Here is a 21,507-nt window from a genome sequence, read left to right on the forward strand (position 1 = left end):
AAAGGAAAAAAAAAACCAAAGGTCCGGGGAATTCTTCTGCCTCAGCTAGCTAAAACTAACTAAAAGCCAGGGAGAAGCTCTGTCCCGCTGTCTGTCTGTGCTGCAGACAACACAGTCCAGGAGCGAGATGTGTGGGAGTTATATTTTCTTTAACACAAACGGCGGCTTCTTTTTCCCCCTCTTTTGCTCTCAGAGCCAGTCTTAAAGGTACAGAACTTAATATATAACATAAACCAGACGATTGGGGATACCAGTATCATAAAGTCACCCCAGGACAAGGAGAAAGGTAATTATCCAGGTGATTGAAGTTAGGCTCAGGATCAGGCTGCTATCCTGAACTGGAGTCAGAGTTCCACCCCTCTCCTGGCTGCTCTCTGCTATTCCTTCTTTCCTTTGTCAGGAAAGCACTGACATGAGTATTTTGAGGAGGAAAAGGTGACTACAGATGGGTATTTCTGGATCTGTTATTTTCTATGCAAAGAGTTAAGGAGAGAACAATTTAGAGCCAGTACAGTAGCACCAAATATGGTTGAGAGAAGTCCCCTTGAAGTCTTTCTCTGAAATGTGACTGGAAGTTGGTTGATTGTGAGCCAGCTCTGTCTTGGGGAGCCTTCTTTCATGTCATTGTTTGGGTTTGAACTTGTCCCTTCTTTATTTTTGAATCTGACTCAAGCATACACAAGGGTGATCAACTTGCAATGTGGTTTTCTGTTTCAGAGAAAAAAAAATTCTGTGAACTATAAAAAAAAAAGAAAAGGCTGGTGCCATTGCCATGGGAATAAGTTGTAGTTACAAGGAAGAGGGGTTCTGAGAAAATAGGACATTTCTCTGGCACACAAGAACTAAAAAGTTCATAAGAAGTTTTCTGGAAGACCCTCCTTTGCTAACAAGCTCAGACTAGCAATGAGCAAATCTCTACAATTTTAGCTTGTTTTATACTTTAAAAAAATTTATTTCACCCTCTTCTCAATCTGAGGAGAACCGATTCAGGATCAAAGTACCAAGCCTAAATAACTCTCCATCAGGAGCAGCTTATAGTGGACATGAATCTTGGATTTAGATTTATCTCTGTGCTTAGGCAGGGCTGCAAATAAAACCCAAGGGCTTTAGTAACTAAACACCAGGAATTCATTAGATGAAAACAAAGCATGTAGTTATTCCTGGAAATAGAGTGTTCCCTTTAACCAGAAGAGATGTTAGTTCCAGGTTTTGGCTAAATAGGGCTGCCTAAAAGTGAAGAGTGTTTTAGACCCAGAACCAGCAAAGGGAAGATTTAGAGTGAGACCATCACCCAATCAGGCCAATTAAATGCAAATAAAGACAGATGTTGCAAAAGAATAAGCTACAAAGATCAGTAATGAGATGGCTGCTCAAAGCACTCCTCAAATAGCTGTGACTGAAAAATGAGTTGGTGAAAATTAAAAGTCTGTGCACAGAAAATTCTTAATCAGAAGATGCTGTGATAGTTTTTTTTCCTTTCCACTATTTTGATTTTTAGCTGGCTCCAGAGCTCAAACATCCAGATGCTGGATGTACAGCTCTGGAGCTTCTGTCTTTGCATATATGAATTAATCTGTATGGAAAAATGAAAAACGTGATTTCTTATGTTCCACTTATGTTTAGAGAGTCCTTCCAAGTCTATTCTGAGTTTTTATAGATATACAGAGAGGGAGGGAGTAGACCTGTGCCAGTGAGCTTTGTGTAATTACCTTTTGCCACATCATCTACGGTGACTTCAGGTTTACAGTTTCTTGAAAGAAGCTAAGCATCTCAATATTCTGACAATATAAAGCAGTTAGTTACAGCTGGTATTGACATTATACCTAATTACACAAAACCAGTCTTTCTAAGTAGACAGCAGCTTTGAAGGCTTTGAAACACCACTGGGAAACACAAAACACATGGATTTAGGAGAACTTGGGCTGTGTTCTAATCCCATCTTGAGTAAATTTATCTTATTTTACCTGGGGACCTGGATATCTAGTGGGTTCAGTGATGGGTTTTGTAGATGACAGGCCCCTCCATTCTCTAAGCACTGCAGAACACATCTGCAATAAGTCATTCATGCATGGGGAAGGCAAGACGCTTATGAGAAGGGCTGAAGAAGTCAGATGGCATTTTGAGTTCTCATGTGTGATTCCTTCATTGAGTTAAAATCTGGCTGTGCTCCTTGTGCACCCAAAAGTTGTCAGTTCTGTTTCTTTTCCATCATTGTACATGCCTTTTGCTTGTCTGATTTTCCCTGCATCTTCAGAATTTGTTTACAGACAACCACATTTAAAGAGATTAAAAGGAAATACTGAATAATTCATTCAAATGAAGAATTGAACTGCAGTGACCTTTATGTTAATAAAAGTGCCCCTTTCCTCTGTGCAAACACTTTAGCCTATGCAAAGCAGGGAATTCACTGCATCTGTTGAATTCACAAGTGGGTTGTTTTGTTTTTTTGTGTTTGTTTCTATTTGTTTTGTTTTAAGTAACTGCCCAATAGCTGGAACCAGCATTGTGTTCCTCCTGCTGACTCACTGGTTTGTAAAAGCTCTACGATGAGTGTGACATCTTTAAACACCACAGAATATACTGTTTCCTTTCAGCCAGGCATAATCTGCAGTGATTCAACTCCTGTAAAAGAACCATGTGGGGAAAACTATCCCAGCTGAATACATCACCCTCCATACCTCCAGCCTCTGTGCCTTGCACCTGATGGTGCTGCTGTGCCATTGAAATGCTACTCACTATGGCAATCCATGAAAGGATTCTGCCTTTGTTTCAAAAATAGTGCAATGAATGTGGAATTCAGCTGAGGCAAAAAAGTCCATGCTCATTAAAGTGGATAATTCCAGTTCTTGCCTCTGCTAGGATGTGGCGTGTACTGACACTAACTACAAAGTGCTTATATAGGGGTTGTGATCCAGAGGGGCTTGGACAGGCTGGAGAGGTGGGTCTCTGCAAACCTGGTGAAGTTCAAAAAGGCCAAGTGCAAGGTCCTGCACCTGGGTTGAGGCAATCCCAAGCACAAACACATCGTGGAGGGCGAACAGATTGAGAGTAGCCCTGAGGAGAAAAACTTGGGGTGCTGGTGGATGAGAAGCTCAGAATGTCTGGGTAATGTGCACTCACAGCCTGAAAGCTCAGCCACATCCTAAGCTGCATCTCAAGTGTGACCAGCAGGACGTGGGAGGGGATTCTGGGCCTCTGCTCTGTCCTGATGAGATTCCACCCTCAGTGCTGCTTTCAGTTCTGGAGCCCCCAGCACAGGAAGAATGTGGAGCTTTTGGAGTGAGTCCAGACGAGGTCACGAAGATGCTTAAAGGGCTGCAGCCTGTCTGGAGCCAGGCTGGGAGAGCTGGCAGTGTTCACGTGGAGAAGGCTCCAGAAAGACCCCAGAGTCCCTTCCAGGGCCTAAAGGGGCTCCAGGAGAGCTGGAGAGGGACTTGGGAGAAGGCATGGAGTGAAAGGACAAGGGGGAATGGCTGTAAACTAAAAGAGAGCAGGTTTACATTAGCTATTAGAAAGAAATTCATTATTGTGTAATAAATGGAATTGATTTGTGCTAATTAAATTGTAACTGTTATTAAAGTTATTATTAGAAACTATGAAGAATCAGTGTTATAAAGCAGATGTACCACTTTTGCAGATGTTACATGTCAAAATTAAGGTACAGGATACAGTTTAGAAGATAAATGGCGTCTCAAGACCAAAATGGCCTTGAGATGGACCAAAATTTGAACGAATTTAGGCATTGGGCCTTAAGATTAGTAAATATAAGGCTAATTAGTAGACTAACATAACACAATGCTTAGTACACATGCACAAACCTGTAAGGTTATCCAAAGGACAATGAGGAAGAGGAGAAGCCTTCGCCAAAAGACCACCGAAAGAAGACTAAAGACCCACTAACAACAAGTGAGGCATGCGCCATGAAGAAAAGTGACATAAAGTCAGAAAAATCAGAAATAGGAGGAAACTTAAGGGAAACATTAATGAATATGTATAACCATACAGTATATAAGTTTAGCTTGAAGTGCTTTTTTTTGTACGTGAAGTGGGGTGAGAAACACCCCCTGTACCCCAGTCAGTTTTGCTTATGCCTTAAACATTTGTTAACACTGTCCAATTATATTCACATATATATATAAAAATAAATGTATATCATAATATATCTATTAAATGGTACCTTTTTACTAAGTTGTGTTATTTTATTATTTTATATTCAATTCATAAAAGTATATTATCAATCAATTAGATTGAATGTTTGGAAATTTGAAAGTCATTTATAACATCGTGAGGGTGGGGAAGCCCTGGAACAGAGTGCCCAGAGAAGCTGTGGCTGCACCATCCCTGGAAGTGTCCAAGGCCAGGTTGGACAGGGCTTGGAGCAACCTGGGATAGTGGAAGGTGTCTCTGCCCATGGTAAGGGGTGGAACAAAATGGTCTATAAGGTCTTTTCCAACATAACTATAAGATTTTACATAGGGAAACCATTATAATGTAGTATATTGTTTGAACGTATCAAACAGTGAAAGGTGAAAAATCCACACACTAATTAAACCCCATATCACAGCCTGGAAAAAAGCACCTAGATGTAAACCATGTGCAAGACCGAGTATTCATAGAGAACAGAGGCTGATTTTGACGTTTTCTTTGGTTGTTTTTTTTTTTTTGTTGTTTTTTTTTTTTTTTTTTTTATTTGCTGTCTAATTTAGGGGAAGTCTTTCTGTGGTCATCATGGAAAAAGGGAGACCGTCTGGGAATACTGGGTGTTGCAGGCTTCTCTTGCTAAGTGCTGGCGATGGACCGGGAAGTCCCTTGTTTTGCTTTGGCAGCTTTGGAGAAGGGCTGAGGGGGCTGGTAGGCATAGGATGTGTCCCATTTTGCCATCTTTAGTGTGGCTCTTGTGACTTTTATGCATTACATGCCATCGTGTCAGGCCATAGGTTCCGGAGTGCTAGTGCGTGGACTTGGTTCCCACGTGGTGTGTCTGTGAAGAGGTGGAAAAGGACAAGTAGGTGGCGGCTCAGCAAGAAATGGTGAGTGTGCTGCACCTACAGCCACACCACCCTGAGGATGCCCAATCCCATCTGATTCTTGGAAGGATTCTTGGAAGCTAAGCAGGGTCGGACCCGGTTAGTACTTGGATGGGAGACCTCCTGGGAATACCGGCTGCTGTAGGCCTTTTTTTCGCTTTGTGCTGACGTCTGGAATGAAAGTTGCCTTGTTTTGGTGCGGAGCCTTGGCGAGGGGGAAGAAAGCACGGAGACGCGTGGCTTGTGTTCCTTTTGTGGCTTGTGTGACTTGCTTCTTGAGGCTTTTATGCTTTGTGTGCCTTGTGTGTGCTGTGTGGTGTTGGGGCCGGCTGTCAGTTCTGCTGTTGCCATGGGCAGCCCTGGTGCCTGATGGGTGTGTTTGTGAGGGTGTGGGGCAGGGCGGGAAGGTGAGCACTGCTGAGGGTGCTTGTGGTGCCTACGGCCATACCATCCTGAGGACGCCTGATCCCGTCTGATTCTCGGAAGGTAAGCGGGGTCGGGCCTGGTTAGTACTTGGATGCGAGACCTCCTGGGAATACCGGCTGCTGTAGGCCTTTTTTGTTTTTCGCTTTGTGCTGACGTCTGGAATGAAAGTTGCCTTGTTTTGGTGTGGAGCCTTGGCGAGGGGGAGGAATGCGCTGTCAGGCGTGGCTTGTATGCCTTTGGAGTTATGTGCTTTCTGGGTCCTGCGTGCCTTGCCTGATGTGGCTTTTTTTTGCGTGGTGTGGCTTGTGTGTTGTTAGGTGCAGCCCCAGGTTCCGGGGTGGTCATGGGTGCCTCTGGTTCCCGTGTCAAATGAGTGAGGGCGGGAAGGTGGTGGCTTGTGCTCGAGAATTCTGCTGAGGGTGCTGGTGCTGCCTAAGGCCATACCACCCTGAGAAGGCCCGATCCCATCTGACCTCGGAAGCTAAGCAGGGTCAGGCCTGGTTAGTACTTGGATGGGAGACCTCCTGGGAATACTGGCTGCTGTAGGCCTTTTTTTTTTTTCGCTTTGTGCTGACGTCTGGAATGAAAGTTGCCTTGTTTTGGTGTGGAGCCTGTAGGTTTTCAAGCAAGGCGAGCACCCTAACTCAGAAGCCAGCGCGGTGGCTCTCCTTGGCCACGCGGACCATTTACTCACAAGACATCAATGTGATGGATGGCGTAGAATGGCGTTTTATTGCAGGAGAATTTAATATTTTATAACCTAGGGTCATTATGTTACTCTCATCTGCTTTCTTCACAGCTAGGTGCTATTGGCTAATTGAAGGGGTCATTACCATATTACGGAAAGGGGATTTACTAACTTTCCATAACATCCCAAAGTCTTCCGAACTGCCATGCCCTAGACTACAACATATTCCCCTCTCTCTATGAATAACTAATTTGATAGAATATAAGGCATATTAGTTTTAAAAAATTCTAATGTTATTTTCTATATACGTATCTCTAAACACTTTGTCTAACTTATCTATATTATGAAAGTTTTAAAAATGAAGAATATAAACTTAAGTAAAATATAGGATACACTATACTTAACTAATAAGCTAAAAGCTTATAAAATGGATACTACAGTTTTCATTAGTAAATAGGAGGCGCATGCGGTACCTAAGTGTATTTTTAGAGCATCTGTTGCCTTTCTATAAGCAGAATGTTAACTTTTTCTTGTCAGCTCTTAACAAAGGACACAAGCTTATTTAAAATACATGGTCTAAAGATTGGTCCAACTGGTCCAATCAGGGTAGACACCAGGGTGGTCAGCCACGGAGATTGGTCGAACCAAGATTGGAACCAGCTTTGCTGAGCTTCTCTCTCTGCCTTCCGTTGAGACAGCCTGTCTCGTAGCTCTGCCATGGTGTCTCTCACTACTCCGGTGTGGTCTGCATAGAAGCAGCACTCTTCTTTCCGGGTGATACAGAGGCCTCCTTGCTGCATGAATAGAAGGTCGAGACCTGTTCTGCAAAACAACTTCAGAGAGTGAGGAGACTGACTTTTCTAAAAAGGATATGGATTTCTCAATTCTCTGTAGATCCTCATCTACAGTCATCTGTAGCTGAGAGAGACCCCGACTCTGGGTTACCAAGGTGGAGACACCCGTGGCTGCATCGGTCGCTCCCAAGCCAAGCAGCATTGCTATTGACAGTCCTGTCAGCAGCTCCCTTTTCTGAAGGCAGCCTGCTCACTCAAGGTACTGGTTCACTTCTTCTCTGGAGTGGTATAGGACCCTGGGGATGATAACAGCTAATACACAAAAGTCAACAGAGGAGTTAAAGCTTTGGGTATAAATGCAAGGGCTAGACTATTAAAACACTTGCCCTATGGAGTTGAAACTGAGACACATACAGCCTGCCAGACCCCAGGTTACTTGCAGAAACTCGTCTGCTTTTGGTGGTGCTCACCTGTAACTCAGGACTATTGTTTTGTACCCCCAATAGCCACAAAACCAGTACCCTGGTTGGTGGCAGTAGTCTTTGCCTGGGTTGGTGGCTGGGCTCAAACACATTGACTTTTGGCCAGTTCAATGTACCAGAGTGACCCATGTGTTCTGTCACTTTTGGATGTTAGTTAGCAGACAGTTGGTCATGACTATAAATAGCACAATTACTATAAGCAGTTTACCATGTAAATGACACCATACTTGCAAACTCACAGGTAAAACTTTAACGTTAAATGAACTTTCAAAGATGCTTACACTACCTCTTGAAGGGGAAATAATTATACTTTATACTAACATAACAATTATTACACAGGCTAAACACTTTACCTTAAACTATTATCTAACTACTTTTAACACACGTGCTCTAGTATATATGTAGTCTAAGCGTGAAAGCAATTTGCTGAAAGGGTAAACACACAACTACAATTTGCTTTATATACAGTTAGATGGAGTCTCTACACTTCTCCGATCTTTTACAGAATTTCTCTAACACGATTCAGTCCTGGAATGTTCACTGCTCCCGTGATGTCAGCTGGCAGCTGATCGGTGACTGAGGGCTTTGATGTTCAAGTTGTTCTTCAGATCTTTCTAAATCTTAAAACAAAGGATAACTGAAAAATTGGTAGAGACACATCATAATAACGACATAAAAATTCTGTTGGCAGCTGTCTGTATAGTGTTCAGACACAACTGTGTCCTGACAGGTCCACTTTTGATCCATGTCTGGAGTACCAAGGCTGTGTGGTGACTTCTCTGTTCACTGGATCTCATGTGTTCAGAGACAGACAGTCTGGTCAGATGAACAGGTGACCTTTTTGAACCTGCCAACAAAACACAGGCACTTCTCTCCTTGAAGTTAATGAATTACACTAATCAAAATGCTTTCAGGGCATCAATCTCCCCCGTTTTCTTAAAAAAAATAAAAATGAGATGTACTTCTGTTCAACATTAACACAAAACTATATACACAATTAGTAAGAACTTATAGCAGTTAAAAATCAATTAAATCATAAACATTATTAATAACATATGTAATATAAAACTACTGTTAATTACTAAAACACTGCACCAGCATCTCATAGTTAACAAACAAACAGAAACAAAAAATCATCAGTGAAGGATTGGATAATCACCTCCGGAAATGATTCTCCAAGCTCACTTTAAAATTGATCCAGCTGTCATATTAATAGGGTCAAATTGCTGAGTCAAAAAGTGACTCAAATACTGATTTGGTACAGAAAACATCTGGATCTGCTGGCAAACATTCTGTCCAGGTAAAGTCAAGGCTTGGCCAGGGCCTTAGGCTTTAAACTGGAAAGATGCCTCTTAACATATTTCTAGAATAAGGTTCTCAATAGCAGCAGTTATGAGATGCTTACAGCACAGCAAACTGTTAAAATGCATTTGGACAAAGCAAATGATCAGAAGCCTTACGTACCAGACCAATTAAACCATGCAGCAGTTGGTTTACTCTGAAGCCTCTCCCATGGCAGCTGATCCTCAGCAATGGTACATTTTAAAATTCTGGAAACACTAAAAAATAAAAAAGCTATAACAAACGAAACTGCAGAGATTGCAACAACCCAGTAGAACTCCCGATGAAGTCAAGGGTGTCACAGACTGCATTCACTTCTATCCACAAGCAGGTGTTTATCAGTGTTCTATCACAGCTGTTTCAGTTGTAGTCATCTTCATTTCTCTAAGAAAAATAACTATACTTTGTAGTTTAGACAAGTGTCTCCAATAAAACATAAAAAAATTAAACAATATTTTAACCTAACAATAATTATTTATGACAAAAGAAAATAACAAAACTTAACTTTAAAAGAATATCCAAGTTATACAACTTAACTTAAAAACATTCAAGCTTAAACATAATAAAACTGGACTATTTTTAATTCTATTAACACTTTTTAAAACCACAAATCTCTTCTGTAGATAACATTAATTGGAAGGTTTTCTTAGAAGCTGTAAATCACACCATATTTTAACTTTAGGTTTTAAAACTAATTATTGCAAGGTAACTTCTGTTAATATTTACTTTAAACATCTTTTTTTGAAAAGGGGCTTTTTAAACTTTCAAAGAATCACAATAATTTCTCTAGAAAATCCTAAAAACTGCAACTGCATAAACTCATAATTACTTAAAACACAAAATTAACTCTAAAAGGGTATATAAAAACATTTTGAAAACCCAATAAATCATGACTTTGTAACAAACTGGGTATTATCCCGGTGCTTTTTCTTAGAGAGGGAGCCGGGGGGGGTGAACTGCCCGCTCTGTTTCTGCAGCTTTGCTCTTATATTTACTCTCGCAGAGAGGAAAAATGGAGAGAGAGGAACAATTTCTCTCTCGCTGTTAAACTCTCTGTCCCCCCTCAGACACCCAAACTGGGAATACTAATGCATCTGGGGCAACCCAGGTGGCACATTCTGCTCTTATCTGACCCCAGTCTGTGAGAGGGGTATCTTCTCTCGGTTCTTTTTTTTAATGTGGAGGGGGGTATTCTTGTTTCTTTGTATTGTTTCTTCTTCTGAGGACTCGGGCTCTGACCATTTGTCGCTAGTATCTCCTTCAGAGTCAGAGTTCGACTGGCTGGCTACTTCCTGTTTCCCGTGCCTTTTTTTGTTGGGCTCTGGCCCCGCCTGCCACCCCTGTGGGCAGGCTGTTCCCTCCCTCCTGGCTCTCCCTGCCTTTGGGTCCACCCTCCACTCCGCCTTTCACCCCACCTTTCACTCCGCCCTTCACTCCAGGCCCTGTTCTGCCCTCTGTTCTCCCCTCTTCTCCCTCCCTTTGCATTCCAATCTCTCTGTACCCATTCCCCACATTCTTCTCCACATTTCTTGTCTCTTTCAACCTCCCAACTGTCGTTCGCTTGGGAACGGTGAGAAGAAACGACACAGACTCTCTAGGAGTCAATCAGGAGAATTTCTCTTAGTTTATTACTTCAGGTCTTTTTTATAGACTGATACATGGAAAGTATAGAAAGGAAACTCTTACTGGTTAGCAAACTAATACATTACCATCATTTGTCAGTGGGGCACACCACCCCTCGACCTTCTCCTGCAAAGAAAACAAGGAACAGACAAACAGCACCTGCAAGGCTGTTTTCTGTCTCTGAGGATTGTTTTAAATCTTCCTTAAGATTTCACAGGCCACTTTCTCAGGCAAGACTGAGAAAGCTATGCGGCCTGTAATTTTCACAGGCACTGTGCTTCTCTGTTTCACAGTTAGCATTCATACCCAACTGTGCCCATCTCTCAAGGCCAGCCTTTGTTCTTTGTTAAAGACATTTTTTTTCCGCTCCGTAACTTTTTTCTCAGCACCATCTTCAAGTCCCTGGGGAGATGTTTCCCCTCTTACTTTCTCTGCCACACCTCTGGCTTCTTCTGTTAACTTTTTCGAAAAATCTTCTGCTATCCGTTGTTTCTCTGAGAGCAGACAAGGATTTGGGGACCGAGGGGACTCCCAGGACCCCCCCCCCCCGGCTCAGCTGAGCTTTTCCCGTCTGGGGGCTGTGAAATCTGAGTGGCCGCTCTGACCCCAAATTTCAGGGTGGCCAACATACAGTTCCTTGCCGCTCCCCAAATTTCTTTGGCAAGGGTTTTAGTACATCTGTCCCACACCTTAGGGTGGATAAACTTTACAAGCTGATTTATGACCCCAATATGCAAAAGCTGTGTAACAGTGTCCTAGTTTAGGGCAAATTAGGGAGGAAAACTCCAAATGGGGATTTCCCCAGGGAAATGCCCCTCCTCACTTTCTGGTCTGGGAAAAGAAAAAAAAAAAAAAAAATTCTTTGGAAAGAAGTGGAAAAAGCTGTTTATTTAACAGAAATTGAGTAACATTAAATAATAAAACCTCTTGTTGTTCGATGGGATGGCAAATCTAGGAAGAAAAGTCCTTTTCATGTGGTGAACGGCTCGCTCAGTTTCTTATCAGTCCCTCCGGCGCTGGAAAGTGCCGAGGCCCAGGCCCCAGTGGGCCACAGGCGTGAGCTCCTGGGGTTTGGCTGGGTGTTTTTCAGTCCAGAGCAGGCTTGCACAGATCCAGGAAAAAAGGGAAAAAACAAAGGTCCAGGGAACTCTTCTGCCTCAGCTAGCTAAAACTAACTAAAAACCAGAGAGAAGCTCTGTCCCGCTGTCTGTCTGTGCTGCAGACACCACAGTCCAGGAGCGAGATGTGTGGGAGTGATGTTTTTCTTTAACACAAACTACGCGCTTCTTCTTCCCCCTCTCTTGCTCTCAGAGCCAGTCTTAAAGGTGCAGAACTTAATATATAACATAAACCAGACGATTGGGGATACCAGTATCATAAAGTCACCCCAGGACAAACAGCAAGCGTAAAATCCTTAGATTTACAATCAACCCCCCACTGCTTATATAATTCAGATACGAACTTTATCAACAATTCCATCTTCGTTCAGGATGCAGGGACCTCTCCCTCCGCCCAGCTGTCCTGGCCGCTGCTTCTGTATTTCAGGGAATCCTTGCTTTCTGGGTTTGAATCCCGCTTTTCCTCCCGGGTTTCGGCACCATATGTAGCTTTTCAAGGAAGGCAGACACCCTGCTTCAGAAGCGAGCACGGTGGCTCACCTTGGCCACACGGACCATAACCAATGAGACATCAATGGTGTTTATTGCAGGGGAATTTAACAGTTTATAACCTAGGGTTACTATGCTACTCCCATCTGCTTTCATCACAGCTAGGTGCTATTGGCTAATTGCAGGGGTCATTACCATATTATAAAGAGAGGGTTTACTAACTTTCCGTAACATCCCAAAGTCTTCTGAGCTGCCATGCCCTACTGCTACAGGAGCCTTGGCGAGGGGGAAGAAAGCAAGGACACACCTGGCTTGTATTCCTTTTGTGCCTTGTGTGACTTGCTTCTTGAGGCTTTTGTGCTTTGTGTGCCTTGTGTGTGCTGTGTGGTGTTGGGGCCGGCTGTCAGTTCTGCTGTTGCCATGGGCAGCCCTGGTGCCTGATGGGTGTGTTTGTGCAGGTGTATGGCAGGGCGGGAAGGTGAGCGCTGCTGAGGGTGTTTGTGGTGCCTACGGCCATAGCATCCTGAGGACGCGTGATCCCATCAAATTCTCGGAAGCAAAGCAGGGTCGGGCCCGGTTAGTACATGGATGGGACACCACCTGGGAGCACCGGGTGCTGTAGGCCTTTTTTTTTTTACTTTCTGCTGACGTCTAGAATGAAAGTTGTCTAGCTTTCGTGCGGAGCCTTGGCGAGTAGGAGGAAAGCGTGGGCACGCGTGGCTTGTATGCCTTTAGTGTTATGTGCTTTCTGGGCCTTGCGTGCCTTTGCGGGTGTGGCTTTTATTTTTTTTTTTTTTTTTTTTTTGGCTGCGTGGCTTGTGCGTTGTTAGGTGCGGCTCCAGGTTGCGGGCTAGTCGTGGGTGCCTCTGGTTCCCGTGCCGAATGAGTGAGGGCGGGAAGGTGGTGGCTTGTGCTGGAGAGCGCTGCTGGAGGCGAGTGTGGTGCCTACGGCCATAGCACCCTGAGAAGGCCCGATCCCGTCTATGATAGATGGGAAAGCGCCCGGGAATTTCGGGTGCTGTTGGCCTTTTTTTGCTGTGCGCTGGCGACCGGACGGAAAGCCTCTCCTTTTGCCTGTGGCACCGTGGCCAGGAGGAGGAGGAGGGCGAGTTCATGCGTGGTTGTGGGCCTTGTGTGCCTTGCCTGGTGTGGCTTTTTGTGCCGCGTATGGCCGGTGTGGTGTTAGTTGCGTCTGTGGCTTCCGGTGTGGTGGTGGGTGCGTGCGGTACCCGTGGCGAGTGAGTGAGGGTGAGAAGGTGGCGCGCCTGGCGCTGAAGAGGGTTGCCGGAGGCAAGTCTGGTGCCTAGGGCAGGGCCGGCCTGCTGGCAGCTGACGCCGGAAGCGTCGGAAGCTAAGCAGGATGGGGCCCGGTTTTTACATGGATGGGTGACCGCCATGGAAAACCAGGTTGCCGGTAGGCTGTTTTTGCTGCATGCCGGCAGCGGGAATGAAAGTTGTCTTCTTTTTTTTTCTGCGGAGCCTTGGCGAGGGGGAGGAAAGCGTGGGCACACGTGGCTTGTATGCCTGTAGTGTTACGTGCTTTCTGGGCCTTGCGTGCCTTTACGGGTGTGGGTTTTATTTTTTTTTTTTTTTTTTTTTTTTTTTTTGCCTGCGTGGCTTGTGCGTTGTTAGTTGCAACTCCAGGTTGCGGGCTAGTCGTGGGTGCCTCTGGTTCCCGTGCCGAATGAGTGAGGGCGGGAAGGTGGTGGCTTGTGCTGGAGAGCGCTGCTGGAGGCAAGTGTGGTGCCTACGGCCATAGCACCCTGAGAAGTCCCGATCCCGTCTATGATAGATGGGAGAGCGCCTGGGAATTTCGGGTGCTGTTGGCCTTATTTTGCTGTGCGCTGGCAACCGGACGGAAAGCCTCTCCTTTTGCCTGCGCCACCGTGGCCAGGAGGAGGAGGAGGGCGAGTTCATGCGTGGTTGTGGGCCTTGTGTGCCTTGCCTGGTGTGGCTTTTTGTGCCTGGTTCGGCCGGTGTGGTGTTAGTTGCGTCTGCGGCTTCCGGTGTGGTGGTGGGTGCGTGCGGTACCCGTGGCGAGTGAGTGAGGGCGAGAAGGTGGCGCGCCTGGCGCTGAAGAGGGCTGCCGGAGGCAAGTCTGGTGCCTAGGGCAGGGCCGGCCTGCTGGCAGCTGACGCCGGAAGCGTCGGAAGCTAAGCAGGATGGTGCCCGGTTTTTACATGGATGGGTGACCGCCATGGAAAACCAGGTTGCCGGTAGGCTGTTTTTGCTGCATGCCGGCGGCGGGAATGAAAGTTGTCTTCTTTTTTTTTCTGCGGAGCCTTGGCGAAGGGGAGGAAAGCGTGGGCACGCGTGGCTTGTATGCCTTTAGTGTTACGTGCTTTCTGGGCCTTGCGTGCCTTTACGGGTGTGGGTTTTTTTTTTTTTTTTTTTTGCCTGCGTGGCTTGTGCGTTGTTAGTTGCAACTCCAGGTTGCGGGCTAGTCGTGGGTGCCTCTGGTTCCCATGCCGAATGAGTGAGGGCGGGAAGGTGGTGGCTTGTGCTGGAGAGCGCTGCTGGAGGCAAGTGTGGTGCCTACGGCCATAGCACCCTGAGAAGTCCCGATCCCGTCTATGATAGATGGGAGAGCGCCCGGGAATTTCGGGTGCTGTTGGCCTTATCTTGCTGTGCGCTGGCGACCGGACGGAAAGCCTCTCCTTTTGCCTGCGCCACCGTGGCCAGGAGGAGGAGGAGGGCGAGTTCATGCGTGGTTGTGGGCCTTGTGTGCCTTGGCTGGTGTGGCTTTTTGTGCCGCGTGTGGCCGGTGTGGTGTTAGTTGCGTCTGCGGCTTCCGGTGTGGTGGTGGGTGCGTGCGGTACCCGTGGCGAGTGAGTGAGGGCGAGAAGGTGGCGCGCCTGGCGCTGAAGAGGGTTGCCGGAGGCAAGTCTGGTGCCTAGGGCAGGGCCGGCCTGCTGGCAGCTGACGCCGGAAGCGTCGGAAGCTAAGCAGGATGGTGCCCGGTTTTTACATGGATGGGTGACCGCCATGGAAAACCAGGTTGCCGGTAGGCTGTTTTTGCTGCATGCCGGCGGCGGGAATGAAAGTTGTCTTCTTTTTTTTTCTGCGGAGCCTTGGCGAGGGGGAGGAAAGCGTGGGCACGCGTGGCTTGTATGCCTTTAGTGTTACGTGCTTTCTGGGCCTTGCGTGCCTTTGCGGGTGTGGCTTTTTTTTTTTTTTTTTTTTTTTTTTTGTCTGCGTGGCTTCTGTGTTGTTAGGTGCGGCTCCAGGTTGCGGGCTAGTCGTGGGTGCCTCTGGTTCCCGTGCCGAATGAGTGAGGGCGGGAAGGTGGTGGCTTGTGCTGGAGAGCGCTGCTGGAGGCAAGTGTGGTGCCTACGGCCATAGCACCCTGAGAAGTCCCGATCCCGTCTATGATAGATGGGAGAGCGCCCGGGAATTTCGGGTGCTGTTGGCCTTATTTTGCTGTGCGCTGGCGACCGGACGGAAAGCCTCTCCTTTTGCCTGCGCCACCGTGGCCAGGAGGAGGAGGAGGGCGAGTTCATGCGTGGTTGTGGGCCTTGTGTGCCTTGGCTGGTGTGGCTTTTTGTGCCGCGTGTGGCCGGTGTAGTGTTAGTTGCGTCTGCGGCTTCCGGTGTGGTGGTGGGTGCGTGCGGTACCCGTGGCGAGTGAGTGAGGGCGAGAAGGTGGCGCGCCTGGCGCTGAAGAGGGCTGCCGGAGGCAAGTCTGGTGCCTAGGGCAGGGCCGGCCTGCTGGCAGCTGACGCCGGAAGCGTCGGTAGCTAAGCAGGATGGGGCCCGGTTTTTACATGGATGGGTGACCGCCATGGAAAACCAGGTTGCCGGTAGGCTGTTTTTGCTGCATGCCAACGGCGGGAATGAAAGTTGTCTTCTTTTTTTTTCTGCGGAGCCTTGGCGAGGGGGAGGAAAGCGTGGGCACGCGTGGCTTGTATGCCTTTAGTGTTACGTGCTTTCTGGGCCTTGCGTGCCTTTGCGGGTGTGGCTTTTTTTTTTTTTTTTTTTTTTTTTTTGCCTGCGTGGCTTCTGTGTTGTTAGGTGCGGCTCCAGGTTGCGGGCTAGTCGTGGGTGCCTCTGGTTCCCGTGCCGAATGAGTGAGGGCGGGAAGGTGGTGGCTTGTGCTGGAGAGCGCTGCTGGAGGCAAGTGTGGTGCCTACGGCCATAGCACCCTGAGAAGTCCCAATCCCGTCTATGATAGATGGGAGAGCGCCCGGGAATTTCGGGTGCTGTTGGCCTTATCTTGCTGTGCGCTGGCGACCGGACGGAAAGCCTCTCCTTTTGCCTGCGCCACCGTGGCCAGGAGGAGGAGGAGGGCGAGTTCATGCGTGGTTGTGGGCCTTGTGTGCCTTGGCTGGTGTGGCTTTTTGTGCCGCGTGTGGCCGGTGTAGTGTTAGTTGCGTCTGCGGCTTCCGGTGTGGTGGTGGGTGCGTGCGGTACCCGTGGCGAGTGAGTGAGGGCGAGAAGGTGGCGCGCCTGGCACTGAAGAGGGCTGCCGGAGGCAAGTCTGGTGCCTAGGGCAGGGCCGGCCTGCTGGCAGCTGACGCCGGAAGCGTCGGAAGCTAAGCAGGATGGGGCCCGGTTTTTACATGGATGGGTGACCGCCATGGAAAACCAGGTTGCCGGTAGGCTGTTTTTGCTGCATGCCGGCGGCGGGAATGAAAGTTGTCTTCTTTTTTTTTCTGCGGAGCCTTGGCGAAGGGGAGGAAAGCCTGGGCACGCGTGGATTGTATGCCTTTAGTGTTACGTGCTTTCTGGGCCTTGCGTGCCTTTGCGGGTGTGGGTTTTTTTTTTTGTTTGTTTTTTTTTTTTTGCCTGCGTGGCTTCTGTGTTGTTAGGTGCGGCTCCAGGTTGCGGGCTAGTCGTGGGTGCCTCTGGTTCCCGTGCCGAATGAGTGAGGGCGGGAAGGTGGTGGCTTGTGCTGGAGAGCGCTGCTGGAGGCAAGTGTGGTGCCTACGGCCATAGCACCCTGAGAAGTCCCGATCCCGTCTATGATAGATGGGAGAGCGCCCGGGAATTTCGGGTGCTGTTGGCCTAATCTTGCTGTGCGCTGGCGACCGGACGGAAAGCCTCTCCTTTTGCCTGCGCCACCGTGGCCAGGAGGAGGAGGAGGGCGAGTTCATGCGTGGTTGTGGGCCATGTGTGCCTTGGCTGGTGTGGCTTTTTGTGCCGCGTGTGGCCGGTGTAGTGTTAGTTGCGTCTGTGGCTTCCGGTGTGGTGGTGGGTGCGTGCGGTACCCGTGGCGAGTGAGTGAGGGCGAGAAGGTGGCGCGCCTGGCGCTGAAGAGGGCTGCCGGAGGCAAGTCTGGTGCCTAGGGCAGGGCCGGCCTGCTGGCAGCTGACGCCGGAAGCGTCGGAAGCTAAGCAGGATGGGGCCCGGTTTTTACATGGATGGGTGACCGCCATGGAAAACCAGGTTGCCGGTAGGCTGTTTTTGCTGCATGCCGGCGGCGGGAATGAAAGTTGTCTTCTTTTTTTTCTGCGGAGCCTTGGCGAGGGGGAGGAAAGCGTGGGCACGCGTGGCTTGTATGCCTTTAGTGTTACGTGCTTTCTGGGCCTTGCGTGCCTTTACGGGTGTGGGTTTTTTTTTTTTTTTTTTTTGCCTGCGTGGCTTGTGCGTTGTTAGTTGCAACTCCAGGTTGTGGGCTAGTCGTGGGTGCCTCTGGTTCCCGTGCCGAATGAGTGAGGGCGGGAAGGTGGTGTCTTGTGCTGGAGAGCGCTGCTGGAGGCAAGTGTGGTGCCTACGGCCATAGCACCCTGAGAAGTCCCGATCCCGTCTATGATAGATGGGAGAGCGCCCGGGAATTTCGGGTGCTGTTGGCCTTATCTTGCTGTGCGCTGGCGACCGGACGGAAAGCCTCTCCTTTTGCCTGCGCCACCGTGGCCAGGAGGAGGAGGAGGGCGAGTTCATGCGTGGTTGTGGGCCTTGTGTGCCTTGCCTGGTGTGGCTTTTTGTGCCGCGTGTGGCCGGTGTAGTGTTAGTTGCGTCTGCGGCTTCCGGTGTGGTGGTGGGTGCGTGCGGTACCCGTGGCGAGTGAGTGAGGGCGAGAAGGTGGCGCGCCTGGCGCTGAAGAGGGCTGCCGGAGGCAAGTCTGGTGCCTAGGGCAGGGCCGGCCTGCTGGCAGCTGACGCCGGAAGCGTCGGTAGCTAAGCAGGATGGGGCCCGGTTTTTACATGGATGGGTGACCGCCATGGAAAACCAGGTTGCCGGTAGGCTGTTTTTGCTGCATGCCGGCGGCGGGAATGAAAGTTGTCTTCTTTTTTTTCTGCGGAGCCTTGGCGAGGGGGAGGAAAGCGTGGGCACGCGTGGCTTGTATGCCTTTAGTGTTACGTGCTTTCTGGGCCTTGCGTGCCTTTGCGGGTGTGGCTTTTTTTTTTTTTTTTTTTTTTTTTTTGTCTGCGTGGCTTCTGTGTTGTTAGGTGCGGCTCCAGGTTGCGGGCTAGTCGTGGGTGCCTCTGGTTCCCATGCCGAATGAGTGAGGGCGGGAAGGTGGTGGCTTGTGCTGGAGAGCGCTGCTGGAGGCAAGTGTGGTGCCTACGGCCATAGCACCCTGAGAAGTCCCGATCCCGTCTATGATAGATGGGAGAGCGCCCGGGAATTTCGGGTGCTGTTGGCCTTATCTTGCTGTGCGCTGGCGACCGGACGGAAAGCCTCTCCTTTTGCCTGCGCCACCGTGGCCAGGAGGAGGAGGAGGGCGAGTTCATGCGTGGTTGTGGGCCTTGTGTGCCTTGGCTGGTGTGGCTTTTTGTGCCGCGTGTGGCCGGTGTGGTGTTAGTTGCGTCTGCGGCTTCCGGTGTGGTGGTGGGTGCGTGCGGTACCCGTGGCGAGTGAGTGAGGGCGAGAAGGTGGCGCGCCTGGCGCTGAAGAGGGTTGCCGGAGGCAAGTCTGGTGCCTAGGGCAGGGCCGGCCTGCTGGCAGCTGACGCCGGAAGCGTCGGAAGCTAAGCAGGATGGTGCCCGGTTTTTACATGGATGGGTGACCGCCATGGAAAACCAGGTTGCCGGTAGGCTGTTTTTGCTGCATGCCGGCGGCGGGAATGAAAGTTGTCTTCTTTTTTTTTCTGCGGAGCCTTGGCGAGGGGGAGGAAAGCGTGGGCACGCGTGGCTTGTATGCCTTTAGTGTTACGTGCTTTCTGGGCCTTGCGTGCCTTTGCGGGTGTGGCTTTTTTTTTTTTTTTTTTTTTTTTTTTGTCTGCGTGGCTTCTGTGTTGTTAGGTGCGGCTCCAGGTTGCGGGCTAGTCGTGGGTGCCTCTGGTTCCCGTGCCGAATGAGTGAGGGCGGGAAGGTGGTGGCTTGTGCTGGAGAGCGCTGCTGGAGGCAAGTGTGGTGCCTACGGCCATAGCACCCTGAGAAGTCCCGATCCCGTCTATGATAGATGGGAGAGCGCCCGGGAATTTCGGGTGCTGTTGGCCTTATTTTGCTGTGCGCTGGCGACCGGACGGAAAGCCTCTCCTTTTGCCTGCGCCACCGTGGCCAGGAGGAGGAGGAGGGCGAGTTCATGCGTGGTTGTGGGCCTTGTGTGCCTTGGCTGGTGTGGCTTTTTGTGCCGCGTGTGGCCGGTGTAGTGTTAGTTGCGTCTGCGGCTTCCGGTGTGGTGGTGGGTGCGTGCGGTACCCGTGGCGAGTGAGTGAGGGCGAGAAGGTGGCGCGCCTGGCACTGAAGAGGGCTGCCGGAGGCAAGTCTGGTGCCTAGGGCAGGGCCGGCCTGCTGGCAGCTGACGCCGGAAGCGTCGGAAGCTAAGCAGGATGGGGCCCGGTTTTTACATGGATGGGTGACCGCCATGGAAAACCAGGTTGCCGGTAGGCTGTTTTTGCTGCATGCCGGCGGCGGGAATGAAAGTTGTCTTCTTTTTTTTTCTGCGGAGCCTTGGCGAAGGGGAGGAAAGCCTGGGCACGCGTGGATTGTATGCCTTTAGTGTTACGTGCTTTCTGGGCCTTGCGTGCCTTTGCGGGTGTGGGTTTTTTTTTTTGTTTGTTTTTTTTTTTTTGCCTGCGTGGCTTCTGTGTTGTTAGGTGCGGCTCCAGGTTGCGGGCTAGTCGTGGGTGCCTCTGGTTCCCGTGCCGAATGAGTGAGGGCGGGAAGGTGGTGGCTTGTGCTGGAGAGCGCTGCTGGAGGCAAGTGTGGTGCCTACGGCCATAGCACCCTGAGAAGTCCCGATCCCGTCTATGATAGATGGGAGAGCGCCCGGGAATTTCGGGTGCTGTTGGCCTAATCTTGCTGTGCGCTGGCGACCGGACGGAAAGCCTCTCCTTTTGCCTGCGCCACCGTGGCCAGGAGGAGGAGGAGGGCGAGTTCATGCGTGGTTGTGGGCCATGTGTGCCTTGGCTGGTGTGGCTTTTTGTGCCGCGTGTGGCCGGTGTAGTGTTAGTTGCGTCTGTGGCTTCCGGTGTGGTGGTGGGTGCGTGCGGTACCCGTGGCGAGTGAGTGAGGGCGAGAAGGTGGCGCGCCTGGCGCTGAAGAGGGCTGCCGGAGGCAAGTCTGGTGCCTAGGGCAGGGCCGGCCTGCTGGCAGCTGACGCCGGAAGCGTCGGAAGCTAAGCAGGATGGGGCCCGGTTTTTACATGGATGGGTGACCGCCATGGAAAACCAGGTTGCCGGTAGGCTGTTTTTGCTGCATGCCGGCGGCGGGAATGAAAGTTGTCTTCTTTTTTTTCTGCGGAGCCTTGGCGAGGGGGAGGAAAGCGTGGGCACGCGTGGCTTGTATGCCTTTAGTGTTACGTGCTTTCTGGGCCTTGCGTGCCTTTACGGGTGTGGGTTTTTTTTTTTTTTTTTTTTGCCTGCGTGGCTTGTGCGTTGTTAGTTGCAACTCCAGGTTGTGGGCTAGTCGTGGGTGCCTCTGGTTCCCGTGCCGAATGAGTGAGGGCGGGAAGGTGGTGTCTTGTGCTGGAGAGCGCTGCTGGAGGCAAGTGTGGTGCCTACGGCCATAGCACCCTGAGAAGTCCCGATCCCGTCTATGATAGATGGGAGAGCGCCCGGGAATTTCGGGTGCTGTTGGCCTTATCTTGCTGTGCGCTGGCGACCGGACGGAAAGCCTCTCCTTTTGCCTGCGCCACCGTGGCCAGGAGGAGGAGGAGGGCGAGTTCATGCGTGGTTGTGGGCCTTGTGTGCCTTGCCTGGTGTGGCTTTTTGTGCCGCGTGTGGCCGGTGTAGTGTTAGTTGCGTCTGCGGCTTCCGGTGTGGTGGTGGGTGCGTGCGGTACCCGTGGCGAGTGAGTGAGGGCGAGAAGGTGGCGCGCCTGGCGCTGAAGAGGGCTGCCGGAGGCAAGTCTGGTGCCTAGGGCAGGGCCGGCCTGCTGGCAGCTGACGCCGGAAGCGTCGGTAGCTAAGCAGGATGGGGCCCGGTTTTTACATGGATGGGTGACCGCCATGGAAAACCAGGTTGCCGGTAGGCTGTTTTTGCTGCATGCCGGCGGCGGGAATGAAAGTTGTCTTCTTTTTTTTCTGCGGAGCCTTGGCGAGGGGGAGGAAAGCGTGGGCACGCGTGGCTTGTATGCCTTTAGTGTTACGTGCTTTCTGGGCCTTGCGTGCCTTTGCGGGTGTGGCTTTTTTTTTT

At 50.0% G+C, this 21,507-nt stretch overlaps 4 pseudogenes; all 4 read left to right on the plus strand.

Moving 5' to 3' along the window:
* Nucleotides 1-5,043: 5,043 nt before the first annotated feature.
* Nucleotides 5,044-5,175, plus strand: LOC131592525 (5S ribosomal RNA; annotated as a pseudogene).
* Nucleotides 5,176-5,461: 286 nt separating this feature from the next.
* LOC131592541 (5S ribosomal RNA) lies at nt 5,462-5,581 on the plus strand (annotated as a pseudogene).
* Nucleotides 5,582-5,883: 302 nt separating this feature from the next.
* LOC131592540 (5S ribosomal RNA) lies at nt 5,884-6,002 on the plus strand (annotated as a pseudogene).
* A 6,491-nt stretch (nt 6,003-12,493) lies between these two features.
* Nucleotides 12,494-12,613, plus strand: LOC131592526 (5S ribosomal RNA; annotated as a pseudogene).
* Nucleotides 12,614-21,507: the final 8,894 nt, after the last annotated feature.

The sequence above is a fragment of the Poecile atricapillus genome, chromosome W, assembly GCF_030490865.1.
Source record: "Poecile atricapillus isolate bPoeAtr1 chromosome W, bPoeAtr1.hap1, whole genome shotgun sequence".
In the NCBI taxonomy this organism is placed as follows: Eukaryota; Metazoa; Chordata; class Aves; order Passeriformes; family Paridae; genus Poecile; species Poecile atricapillus.